Source organism: Struthio camelus, chromosome 4, assembly GCF_040807025.1.
Source record: "Struthio camelus isolate bStrCam1 chromosome 4, bStrCam1.hap1, whole genome shotgun sequence".
In the NCBI taxonomy this organism is placed as follows: Eukaryota; Metazoa; Chordata; class Aves; order Struthioniformes; family Struthionidae; genus Struthio; species Struthio camelus.
The window spans coordinates 79785496-79799549 of NC_090945.1; the positions used below are offsets into that span (position 1 = coordinate 79785496).

Below are 14054 nucleotides of genomic sequence, written 5' to 3' on the forward strand. Positions count from 1 at the left end.
CAATATTAAGTTGCTACCCCTTGGTTTGCTGCATATATCCCACCTGAGTTTTCTTATGCATCCAGGAACATCATGTTTCGTTCCAGTGTGCTCTGACAGAATCTCTTCACCTGAAGAACTCTAAACATGTATCATGTCCAGTGCTGCTGGAAGTCTTGTAACGTTCCTGATGTCGCTGCGATCCTCACAGTATTCTAGTTTTCATCTGCAATTAATTGTCAGTAGAGCTGCCAGAGGTTTCCAGTAGTTTGTGATGTGTTTGTCAGAAGACAACTACCAGTTCAAATCTAAGCGCGTATCACTGGTTTTCCTTTAAAAAGACCACTGACCAACCATGAGATGGTGGCGTTCTTAGATCGAGATTCAGCTGTCTGTGCTCCCTCTTCTGCTTCTCTTCAGTGACCTAAGTGAAAGCTTAGGAAGAATAGCTCCTCTTATAGTCTTTTCAATTAAGTGCCCAAAGTTCAAGTAGAATAAACCACAGAGCTAGTCTCTGCAGATCCAAGAGCTGTATGGTAAACACTTCTAATGGCATTGAAACTTAGATATTGGTTTCAAAGTGGCTTAATTATTCAGGGAATGCACACTACAGAAAGGAAATGCCACTATACCTCTGTATATTGCTTCTTATCCTCTGTGTCCCCTTTGAAAATCTGTCCCCAGAAGCAAAAGTGTCCCTGAAACATGAGAGGGAAAACTTCTCCAGGTTACGATACTGTTCCTGAAAAAAAGACTGCGATGTTTTGATAAGTCATCGCCAATATCTACTATAAAGAGGTTGAAAACTCCAGGTGCTGGAAATGCTCTTAAACAGATACGTAAGCTCAGCTCCATCAGTCTTTTGAATCCCTTTTGGGAGGTAGAGTCCCAGAAAGAAAGGGCTTATTGGGACATTTTGTCGTAGCATTATAATATCCAGGTTAAAAGCAAACAGTATTTGAGCCATTCTGCTTTCAAAAAACCCTGCTGTTTCTATTAGGACAGTTCCAAATGGTATGTTAATTTTTAAAAATTATTGTTGAGTTTGCTCATTCCAGCTGTCTGGACTGCCAGAAATACAGTGTCTGCTCAGCCTTGGGAAGGAAAGTTCGCCTGCTGCAGCCTTGGCCTAATTGAATACAAGGACCTGTCAGAGGACAGAACTTGCCGTGTGACCCTCGCAGTAAGTTCAATATATGAACATGTAATAAAAGAAGCCAGTGCAATAATGTTCTTTTCCGTCTGACAAGTCTGAGCTTGTGGAGGTGTTGAGCAGTAGCTACTTACCAACCCAAACCTTTGACTTCGCTGAGATAAATGATCTAAGCTTGTTTCATGCTCATCTCTGCATTTTACAGTAGGAACAAATTCAGAATGGTGAACTGTTGTCTTCCCAAATTTCCTTCTCAGAAATTCCTTACTGCAAGATGTTTGAAGCCTGGTCTGTATTCTGGCTTGGAAGTGCCTGGCTTTTCTACTGACTTCTCAGCTAAATTTAAGAACTACAGGGGATCCGTTTTATGATTGCTATGTATGTCAAAATCAGTACAATCTCCTGTTTTTGCTTTCCTCAAAGATCTTAGAATTGGTGAGCACTTCGGGTCAGAAGCGCAATGATGAAGGCACAAAAATATAGATGATCTCTCCGTAATAGCCACTAGGTGGCAAAACAGACACTTTGTGCATTGAGACTATGTATAGGGAACCTTCAGTACAAACAGTGTGCCTGTGATTTCCCTGCAACTGTTCTGAGCTACCTCTATAAATATTATTTGTTATGAGCTATTATGGCATATTTGTATACTGCGCATGACGGATCTTCAGTTTAAAAGTCTGTAAAAGTTCCCATTCTTAATGACATATTGGTTGATCAGAATTTAAGCCTACTGAGAGCATTTCAGCAATAGAATTTGTCATCATATCCCCGAGGCAGGAGTCAGAAAAAGATAACGCACTAGGTAGACTTGTGAGACTATTAATAAAATTGTATCAGTCCTGACTCACGCATTAATCACAGTTCAGTTATTTTACACTTTTTAAATTACAGAAGGCTCAAAGAGCTCAGACCTATTCAGGGCAGAGGCTCTAAAAATGCATACTTGTATTTATAAATTTATAAATACATATTTGAAGATGGTCCCTGCTCCGAATATTTCACAGGCGCAAGTATGAAGGCACATTAGAAAACAGAGGGGAAGCATGGATACTTTAAACGTTTTTCAAAGTCTGCACATAGATTATGATGGTTATTATCCTGACAGTAGGAGGCTTTGTTCACGATGGTGTATGTCCTAGTGCTTTGCCTACTTGAGATGTCTCAGGTTACAGATTTCCATCATGGTCTATTTTTTTGTTTTCTCAATAGCTTTTAGGGGCCCTCACAGGCAAGTTTCCAGTTCCCTCTCTTCCTCTCTGTGGTGATAGCAATGCTCTCGGCTGGCTCCTTTCAGACACATTTCACTTCTGTGCATTCATCCAGGCTTGTCCTGCCCTTTCTGTTCCGTTGCCTAACAGTACTGCTTTTACGGCCTTGCACCTTAATACTCTGCTAATTGTACCGTTTCAGGTGGTTGTACATCTTCTTCATTGATGCTGGGACATTAAACTGGTCGTTTGCACGTATCAGTTCCTCCATGGCCCTTAATGACATATTGAGTCCTTCTCCCTTGGTAAAGGTTTCCCTTGGAAAAGGAGAGAGGTTTTTTTTTTTGCGCTGAAACAATGATCTGAATTATCATATTTTAGAATGTGGCAGGAATTTCCCATGTGGCTCGCTGTTCCGGAAGGATGAGAAACATGGACAGAATTAATTTCCTCTCCTTTTCCCTGTCTCTGGCAGACTGGGCATTAAAAGAAGACTGTATGTTAAAATCAGACGCAATAACAGTGATAGTATATCAGGTCGGAGCAGCAACAGTGTCTGCTAAGCAGATTTTTGACCGGTTTTTATTAATGAGGCACTGTTCTTCTGAATGGACTGAGGCTATATAATGCTATGGAAAATACAGTGTGATGCTTCTCATTTAAAGATCATAATGTTCATGCTGATATGGCCACCAGTGAGGGGTCACAAAATGTCTTAAGTATGGATTTTGCTAACTTCCCGTTACTTGACTTTGGAACCTTACTGACGATATTCTGATATTTGTACTCATAATTTCGTTTTTCATCCTTGTGGCTTGTAGGAATTCTAGCTCTTTTGATTCACTTTGCAACTTCTAATTAATCTGGTGAAGGTTGGCCTCCTATTTCCGTTGTCCGGAGGCAAAAAAACTGCATTGTAGTTGGGAGGATAACTGGGGGTTTGAAAAATCTGCTGCTGCTGGGCACTACCCTGACTTATGAAAAAAAAAAAAAAAGCCCAGGAGATTCGAGAGCTGTATTTAGGCTGCCTACTGTGGTCCCTTAAATGCCTTCTAGGTTCAGGCCCGGTGCTACTGGATCCTGCTTCCATGTGCCTTCAGCAGTTGCAGCGCCCAAATTAGACACCTGACAGAGACAATCTGAATGTGACTCACTGTATATTAAGAACTAACAAATCTGCCCGGGCCTTCCTTGTGACCTGACAGCTTTGAGCTGTAAAGGCTGGCTTCCTGTGATGTCTTTCCGTCAGCAGAGACTTGCTGTGAGGCAAAAGCAGAAATACAACCTACCAATGAAAGTAACGACGTATTGTCCAAGAACGGTAAATGTATAAACAGTGGCGCAGGAATTGAAACAGATTGACAATATGCCTTTTTCTTTGATAGACAAGAGAAACTTGCATAGCCCAGTACTATAACCTGGTACTAAACCCAGTTTACAGCAAGGGTAATGTGCTTGTTGTTTATAAAGGGTTAATCAGTGATTAACAGACATTAGAATTAATGGTTAATTGATTGTTACAGACTTAGTCTGCACATGACTTGCAGCAATCTGTAACATTACATGCCTACCCGTAATGTATTTATAGCAGTTATTAATCATGGACTAGTGTTTTTTTAAATGTTCCCATTTCATTAGATCTAACCAAATTTTCAAAAGCACGTCAGTGAATTTGAGTTCTGCCTTAATATTAGCAACAGGGAAAATATAAGCAATCGGTTAACTGGGCCTTGCTTTCTTTAATAAGAGGAAACTCTAAGCTGCATAAATTGGAGGCACTACAATATTATGAAAGCAATTTTAAGTAAAATGTACCATTTGTGGAAGAACCACACTTAAAGATTTTTGTAATTACAACTATTTGTACTGGTAAGTGAATTGCTTTAAAGTATTTGTTGTTGTTGCTTTATTTCCCTTGAGGACATTTATGTAGTGGAAGCTTTGTTGCGCTGATAAATGTGCCTGAAAGCTTTATAATGTACTGATGCATTGTAATGATAAATAGATCTGGTTAAGTAGTAAAGATCAAACACACAATTAAACAAACTGTAATATACATCTTGCTGAGCAAGGGAAAACAATAGTGGAGTCAGGAAAGATGAATACAAATGGCTTTATTGAAGTAAGCAAAAAATATTTTCTTATGTCTACAAAATGAGGAAATCTGGCCTGACACTTACATAAACAGACTTATGAAGTACTTAATCACATATAACATATCTTTAAGATGCCCAGTGTTTATAATTAATGAATATGGCTTTCTCCTTCCATGCAGAGCAATAGAGATGAACAACAAAAGAGAGGTTAAGTAAGTCAGCACCGTGTGGGATTCTTCAGAGGAGAAGAGCCTGAGCACAGCAGGCCGAGTTCGCAGATGTGACGCAGCAGTAAAATTAACAAAAACATATTGCACTTGACAGAAATATTAGAACTGAATATTGGCAGCACCTGATGCCATTGTCTAAAATTTCCTTTCCTAGAACCTTTCCCAGTAGGGAGGCTGATTCTCACTTGGCAAGGCGATACAAGTTTCACACTTCATACTGGCATTAGAGGCTTTTCCAAATACCAGGAGAAAATGTGATTCAGAAGGAGAATACTGGAAGAAGGAAATATGGCTGTGCATTGACGTGTAGAGCTGCATTTGATTACCATATTTCCTTGAGATTCACAGAAATAAACCCCTACCTTAAAGGCAGCGAGAGGGACTTTCATTCAAAATTCAAAGGAATAGCAATGTAGTATGCTTGCAGATCATCCATCCCTTGCCCGTTCCAAATTTGAATTATTGTGAAGGGTGTTTAAGTGAATTTACTTTGCAGGGGTTCCCATAGCCAAGTCAGTGCAGTAAGAATTTTGTAGCTTGCTACAAAATCCTTATAGAGGTTTTAGAATTAGGGAGGATGTAACTGCCGGAAGACATAGCTGGAATTACTTTATGTGGGCTCTTACCCTACGCAGTGCTTCGCCCACCTGGAATAGCATAAGCAGTGTAGATTTCTTTACAGTATCTCGGAATTAGTAAGACTTAGGGGAGAGAACACATCTTCTTCACTGGACAGTTAGGAGGTAAAAGCCTTCTGGTGCTAACCGAACTCTACTATACCACCAGGAACCACCAAGTAGATAAGACACATCAGCTCGTGACGTGGAATACTGCAAATATATTTGCCGAGGATGTACAGCATAACATGTTCCAGCCAGCAAGCCCATTATATCTAATTTACCGTGCACTGCTAACTGCTAGAAGCTTTGCACAACCTGCAGGAAGTCAGGATCATTTAATGAGAGGCAAGGGAATGTAAATACTGCAAACTTCTGGAGCCGAGGGAAAAAGGAGTGGCCAGAGAAGGTATTGTGGGCTATGCATCTGGCTTCTCATCCTTACTTACAGATGTGATTCAATGCAAAGAGCTCTGCAGAAGATCTCAGGAATATGCATTGTAATAGAGCTATTTACATCTTTGTTAAAAAAAAAAAAAAAAAAAGTTGTTTCTGCCCCAAGAACTATGTATCAATCCACAAAGATGTTTAGATGTCTAACTGTTATTTAGGCCTCTAAATACATTCATAGGTCTGGGCTGCAGTCCTAATTGTGTTGCTGCAATCCACAATTTTACCAGTGTTGCATGCGAGGCACCAGAATAAAATTGTTTGCAGAAACAAAAACAGCCCAGCAGCCACTGGGTTTTATTTAATTGGGTAGTGTTGGTTGATGGTCCCTCGATACACGTGTTTTTTTCCTTGTTGAAAACAATGTGTCTGCCAAGGCCAGAATGAAAGGGGGATCTGTCTGGAGATGACATTGCTGAGTGACTGGGACAACCCTGCTAGATAGGAAGTAGACTCTGAAGGATTTTGTGATGTCTGTCAGTTTATGCCGTTTCTTTGTCATACAGTTTGCAGTCCAAAGATTATTTTGGATGCTTGCCTATTCCCAGAAGCTCCACATGCTCAAAACAATTTCAGCTCTGCATTAAGACAATAATTATAATCAAATCTCATGCTCTGCTGCCTCGGCCAGTCACCTCCATGGAGCAGATGGGAAGGGGGCTCAAATCAGCAAGGGTTTTCCCTCCCAGTGCACGACTGGCCTGAGGTATTCAGAGAGGAATTTTTTTTTGTTTCCCTTTGGCTCTCCCCTTCTCCTCTCAAGGAGTCCATCAGGGACTGGCCACAGCTGGAGCGTGGTGGACAGGGGTTCGAAGCACAGTGGAGGGAGAAAATTTTTTCTCTGACGCCTGCCTGCTGTTCCTTGTTCACATACCCAGGCTGTAGAGAAAGCCAGGTTCAGAACAGGCCAGCAAAGGAAATTGTGCAGCTTTGTGGTTTTTCCCTACCACCCCTTTCCCTGCAGCAGAGGGGTCAGGTTCTCCTGCTTGCATGCTCTTGAGACGTGTGTCACATAGGCGGCTGCCTGTCCCCGCAGACCTTTCAGGCATTTAGCAACACTCTGATCTCTTCAGTTTTCTGCTAGGGTTGACCCAGCTTAGTCCCTTAGTCCTATTGCATTTGCAGCTCTTCAGTGCTGGGTTTAAAACCTGTCTCTCCTCAGCCTGGAGGGTGGGTTGGCTGGACTGGGTCCTACACTCAGAGAAAATTATGGTCAGTAGTTGGAGGAATAAGCCATTGACCTGCAAACGCATATCATGCTATACTGCAGTTATAGATATGGCTGTACTGTATGTGGCAGTTACCACTGGCATGGACAGTGTCATGCTAAACTGATTTAAGTACTTGGTACAACACAAATACCTGCACAGGCATAGGTCCTGAGCTCATAATTTTGGAAACCTGTCTCTAAATGCATTCATCCCTCCAGCTTCCTCTCCAAATTGGAATTAAGGTGAGATCTGATTGGGGCCTTTTGCTGGAAGTTCCCTCTGTGCTTTGTCACCTCAGTCAAAAAGCCAGGATGGCGTCTGTTTGACTCTGGTGCCATTTTGACCGTTCATAAACGTAATTTAATGACTCTAAATGATGTGTTAGGTCTCTGGAGAATTACAAATAGAGTGAAGAGGTGTCCTTGGGAAAATTTTGCTGGAATGGGGACAAAGTGGCTGAATAGACTGAATGCCTGTTTTAAAACACACACCTCCTCTATATACTGCATGACTTTTCATTAACAGCTCAGCCTGTGCTGTGTCATTGGTTCGTACTGTTTGATGAAATACTTGAAATGGAGCAGTGCCTGGCAATCTGTGCGTGCATTTTGGTTCCACACAGCACTCTTAAAACAGCCTGGGCCTGAGAAATCACTGGTTAACTGTACTTGTCGGACCCAAATAGGATAATTCTGGTTGTTCTTCTGGCGCTCATGTGGTTAGATTGATGTTGTTAGTTTGCAGGGAAGTTGAGACACAGCCTTAGGACTCATATATTCCATTTGCTTACTCTCTTGATGAAAAGTCTCCAAGATTTGATGTCTTATTTTATTTTCAGTAATGTCTGATAATGTCTTCTTGTACAGTAGCTCTTTCATGCTTTTTTTTTCCATTTTGGCGTATTAGAACAGGAAATTACATGTAAATGTTCTGTGAAATAGGTGCTGAATGTTTAAATTTTTACTACTCTCTCATGCTGCATCTTTAGTATTCACTGATTATCTTTTTCACTCTTTTTTAAGGCCAGGGAGGGTGACTGTGCTTTCTGCGTTACACTAGTTGCAGAGTTTGTTAGTGCATCCCATTGTATCCACTGACTAATCTTAATTAGATATTTATTCTCTCGAAGGTGATGGCAGTGTTCGTTATTGTAAAAATTCAAGTGTTGTTCAGATCCTTCTCCCAGATTTAACTCCTTCAGGGTTGAAACCAACTCCTCCAAATTTATGATGGTGTTTTAGATCTGGATCTTTGCCTTATTCGCATGGCTGATTCACAAAAACACCTCGGGGGAGCATTTTCAGAAGGCTGTGTGTCTACAGGAAAGGGGCAAGGAGCATCCACGTAACCATGCTCCTCTACAGTCATCCAGCGAATCAAAATTCTTGATTTACCAAAATGTTTGCAGACTTTGCAAGGTCTTCAGTGGTGAGCTTTCCTTTTATAAAGTCTGCAAATTTCCTACCCATCAGAACGTCCAAACACCAGAATGAATTTCTCACTCCTGCTTGTTTTCAGATAATCAAGGTTGCACGCTGTAATCCCAAAGAGATATTCATGAACTGTGCTTTGGGAACTGACCTGACACAGAAGCTTCTAGGAGCTGTTTATATGGAGGTCTGTAGAATTATAGTATTATTCGCTCTTATAACTTCATTGGTCAGCCAAAGCTTGTGGGATCTCTTGGGTATTCCAGTGAGGAGGAGAAAGTGATCACATTTATGAAGAATGCAGAGCCAGCACTCAGCCAAAGCAGCGGGCATGCTCTCTCTCTGCGTTTCTCAGGAGCATGATCCCCACACATGTTCACGCTGTGCTGCCAACCTCCTTACTGTCTCCCAAATTCTCCCATCTTTATCCTCCTCCTCCTTTCCTGTAGACCTACCAGGCTTCACAGCCAGCCAACTCCTCCTCACATGTGTGCTTTCCATGTGCCTGTGCTGGGGGCTGACATGACAACATGGGCAGAGGGCTGCTATTGTTTTAGCTGTTGGTTTCGTGAAGGAGATTAGCTATTTCTTGGAGTTTTCTTAAATAACGTGCAGCATTTTCACATCCAGTCTCGCCGAAGCAGCTGTCTTGATGAATATTTGCCCAAATCATTATGCTATCTAGCAGTTAGCCTGCAAAAAGGCCTCGCACCATTTGTATGGTAATGGAAAGCTTTCTGAGAAATGTTTTGGAAGCAATCAGCTAAACTAATAGGATTTTATGTAAACCAATCACTTTCTTTAGATCAGGATTTTTTCTAGAGAGGAGGGTAAGGGCTTTTTAATAAATGCAAATTGATATTCCAATGAAAATGGAAATGAGGGAAAAAGTTCATCGCCAGGGTAAAATGCTGTGACTCTGTGCTAACAACAGCTTTGCATACGATTCTCGGCACATCCCCCAGCAACGGCGCTGAATTTCTTAGGTGCTGAGGCATGATGTAACAAGGAGAAAAGCTTTCTTTCACTTTCATGCTAGAGTGAGACATTGACAGGGTTGAACTTTTCATCACCACATCAAAGCAGAGCTGTAGGAGGTTTCTCCAGGTCTGGACCTCTGCAGGGTGTCATGGGCAACGGTCAAAGAGAAGAGGTTGTGGAAGACCAGTCTCAGTTGATTGTTATTGCTCATTTCTGCTGTGAACCTGCAGTTCTGATACTGTGTAATATGAGCTTTTTGTACCTCTCTAGCAGGATTTGAGAAAAGTAAAGCATGAGCAATGCTTAGAAATATGATTTATGTTGTATGTTCAAAGCTCTGCTTTTGAGACAAGTCTTTGCACGAGGAAATTGCTCGCTGAGTTCACCTACTGTGAAGGGCTTTTGCTACAACCCCCCACTGCTTTTTTTACTTTGGATATAGCTGAGATAACTTTCTTAGCTCTGATTCCCACTCTGTTCAAGGAACTGGGAAAGACCTGAGTAGCGACAGCAGATTATCTTTGTAGAGCGTAGGCTGGCTGAGATTGCCACAGTCAATCATTTAGCTGTTTGCTTGTATAATTAAAAAAAAAGAAAAACAGCTTCAAACAGTCTGGAGAGGTGATGGTGCTGCTGTATTGCTCGAGCACACGCTGGGCAGTGAGGGTCAGGCCTCCAAGGTGAGAAGCTTCCAACCTCTGAGGCTGAACCTGATTTTGAGGCAGCAGGGTTTCGAGCAGTCCATCTTGTGTTGCAGAGGAGTGTAATGAGTCCCCAAGGACTCACACGTGGGCATCCCCAGGGGTTGCCAAACACGAGGGTCCCAGATACGCAGGACTGCATTGCTGGTGTTGGCGGGGGAGTAGCTGTGGCGAGGCTGTAAGCTCAGCCTGAGCCCGCTAACCTGCCTCAGGATGCTATTTGAACTTGTCAATGTGAAACAGAGGTGTGCAGGAAGCGGTGGTAACAAATAAGTTTTTTCATCAGCGGCAGGGAAAACCCTTCACTTCCTGTTACCCGGTATCAGCAAGGGAGGCAAACCGTAACGGGGACAGGTAAATAAGCCAAGATGGCATGCAGTCCTTTGGAAAGCCCCTTCCAAACATCTCTGACAGGAAGGGGGAGAAAAGGTGAATTTCTGTCTTTCTGGACCTGGTGCTGTGGTATGCTGTAACTCCGGGTCCTGCAGCGGGAGCAGGACTGGAAAGTCTGGTTTCAGGAGGGAGGTAGTTTGATGGGGTAGTAGCAGCTGAGGAAAGCAAATAGCAGGCAGTGCCTTATCACACCAGGGCGAATCCAGATCTGCAGCTCTGGCCCGCCAGTGTGTTTAATCAAGCCCCTTTCCTGCTGCGCTGGTTGCTGGCTGCACTGTGAATCACTGCGGTGCTGCTCTCTGCGGCTGTGTCTGGAAGTCAGCGCCGGAGGTTAGCTGGTGGTGCACTCATAAAGCACCTGAGGAGTAAAGAAAGTCATTTGTCCATGGTTTGCTGGCTTTGATGGCGAAGGCTGGTTAAGAAATACCTTCCTCCCTCCAGCCGCTCTTCTCTGACGCTTCATTTGTGCCAAGACAGCTGTCTGTGGTGCTGTCCTGTAACTGGATCACTAAAATGATGTAGGGTAAAAATTCCTTAAAAAACTTCTTTGGAGGGGGTTATTTTAACCTATATCATTTCTGTGTAAAAGGTGGTGCAGAATTCCTGCAAAATAGTTCCTCCTTGGGATGGATTAGCTCAGGGACCTCCACGTTGCAGAAGGACCTCGTTCAAGTTTTGGTCGTGTACAAGAGCAGAGCGCCTAATCAGTACACCACTATGTTAAAACAAAGATCCAGCATACAAATATGCCTTGTGTGTTATTATTGGGCCTGCTTAAAAATTTAGAATTCAGGTTTTAATCTGACAGTAGAATCTAATGTTGCAACTAGAAGAGTCAAATGTAACATATTAAATATGCATTGATTTAAATATATTTTCATAGTTGAAACCATGTAGAAAGGTGCAAGCTACACTGGAAGAAAGAATGCATTTTTTACATAGTGTGATCTTTTTTTAACCTTCTGGGTTGAAGGCTGTCTCAAGGTAACGAGAGAAGAGCTAGTGCTTTAGTATTCCACATTCCTAGTTAGATGCCTTCCCAATGTCATACTGCGTTTACAACCAATGTAGGTAACAGCAACTAGACTGTTAAACTGAATATTTAAATTGTTAAATGGTTTAAATATTAGTGAGTCTGAGCTACATTAAGCTTATATGAGTCAAAAGTTTTTCTTGAATTACAAAATCAAGTAGCTTTTGTTTGCCTGACATCTCAGTCCACCCCTAGAGATACATTCACAGAGACCTTGGAAAGTTTGTTTAAACAGTTCAGTCTCTGGCAGATCTATAGTCTCAGCATTCAATAAAAACGCTACTGAAGTTTCAAACTGCACCAGATTTTATATCCTCTAAGAGAGAAAATAAAGTAAACAAGAGTACATCCAGAAACCAATCCTGATGCTGACCGGGAATGTTAAAAAACAATTTTACAATCAATTTAAGCTGGTCAGAAATGTTCAATTGAAAAATACCTTTGATGGAAAACGCAGTTCTGGAAAAAATACTATTCCAATGTTTATTGGTAATATTTAAACAAAACATTTCACTGTGGTTTCGATCAACCAGAATAAAAAAAAAAAAAGAGAGAGAGAGATCTGTTTCTAAAAATGAATCCAAACACTTTCGGGGGAGGCTGCCTCCCATTTAAGCTTTGGAGCTGCAGTTGGCTTCTGTTAGCTGTGGACCAATGCCACCTATAAAAGGGGTATGCCAGCAACAACGCATGGACAATCCTGAAAACATCTCCTTCCCACTACTTTTTCCTTTCTTCATTAATTTACAGCTCTCAGGAGCTGTCTGCTACCTGTGCGAATGGCAGGCAGGGAGAAGGAATTTTCTCCTGATTGACAAGCTGCTGATAGAAACACCTGAGAAGCCACTTTGTCTTTGTACCCCAACTACAGATAAACCCTATCACAAGAGGACTGAACTAGTCTTTTAAATTATCAGCCTAGAAAATTACTCAGTAAAGTAACAAATTTTATAACACGTCCTTGCCATTTTTTTTGTAAAGCAGCTATTATCTTCTCTTAATTAAGTTGTCACAGATTCTAAGGTATGTTGATAACAGTTTTTCAGGTTGTCATTCACGCTCCGATCGTGCCTCGATGGCTTTCTCAGCTGTCTGAACTGAAGAGTTTGCCTGTTTAAAATATTTTGGAATCTATCCACTTTGGCTTTTCTCTACACTTTTCGTGGCATTGAAGAGCAGAGCTGGGCATTTATCCTGCTCAGCGGAGTCCTCAATTTCATTCCCATCTGGAGTCACACACCAGTACTTGTGGGGCAATTACCTTGGCGGAAGAAAGCGTTATGGAACTGATCCTCTGAACTTAGTGAAAATCTACGAAAGAGGTAGGTTGCAGTCGTCTAATCACAGCCTTAAAATCTCTCCTTTTCTGGGTTGTTTTTTTTGCAAAAGCTCCAAGTTTTATTTAAACAGAGTTTCCACTTGAGTTGTGTGAAATATTTATTATGCATGGAGGACTAATTTGACCAGTCTCACAGTGCTTTTCAAAAGCAGGTAACTATGATTAGTTCAATATCATAACGTTAGACAGTAACTTGATATTGATGCCAGAAACCAAACGGTGAACTACACTGGTAACCTGCCATATGGATGGTTGTCATTCCCTGTAATATATATGTATTGCAGCAAACTCAGCCTGCAAGAATCTCCACAAATGACTTGCAGAGTTCTGCATTGTGTTTGCAGGATTGCCAATCTGCTGGGAGAAATAGATGCATTTAGGGTGCTTCTGTAATGGTTGGGATTAGTTGACCCAAGTGCCGCTAAAAGGATCCTTTTTTCCATCTTGTGTCCCACCAGATAGGATCTGCTCAGAGGCTTGTGACCTGCCCTGGACATTAGTGGCATGGCCTGGAGCAGGGACGTGCCTGTAATTCACCGAGCGGCAACTATAACAGGAGAGACTCATCCTTGGCCTCCCTGCTGCTCGGGCAGAAAGACCAGCAGGATAGCAGAAAACTCTTTCACTTTCCCTCCTCTAAGGCACTTGTACTACATCAGAAATATTAATTAAAGCAGCAGAGCCTCTGCAGTTAGTCCTGGGACTGGCTGATCTACCTATGCCTAAGGGCAGTCTTGACTAGTTTGAACAGTGTTGTATAATGCTGTGTTTCACATTAGGTATCGCTGAGTGCTGTTATCTGTGTTGCATTTCCATCAAAGCCTTGTTCTTACCCTGGATTTAATGTCTTATATTATACTGGTCCTGATAGTGACATTCTGGATGTTAGGATCTGGGGGTTTTTTTCAGTGCATGGAATTAAGTCTAGTATGCAGATAGCTGGTAAAATAAGCTACCTTTAAGCATGAAAAACTGATCAAGTGCCTGATCTCAGGCACTTGAATGGCCATTAATACTGGGGGTTATATCTAATCAGTGTTGTAATCCCAGGTCAGAACCAGTGTTCAGGAGCTATACACAGCAGGGACAGAAATCTGAGTCCATACCTGTGGGAAGCACGGAGTAGCAAGGGCCTGGCCGCTATATATCCCATTATATCACATCCACAGAACTCAGCCGTGGCTCTTTCCTAAAGCCCCAACACAGTGAGCAGAGATGTCTCAGCAACTG

At 42.0% G+C, this 14054-nt stretch overlaps 1 long non-coding RNA gene across 1 annotated transcript in view; it reads left to right on the top strand.

Annotated features, from left to right (window-relative positions):
• The first annotated feature begins 49 nt into the window (after positions 1 to 49).
• Positions 50 to 14054, top strand: part of LOC138067252 (uncharacterized) — a 56688-nt gene continuing 42683 nt past the window's right edge. The window contains exons 1-2 of the long non-coding RNA XR_011141131.1: positions 50 to 1162; positions 12524 to 12807. This is a non-coding gene — a long non-coding RNA (uncharacterized lncRNA). The remainder of the gene's footprint in view (positions 1163 to 12523; positions 12808 to 14054) is intronic.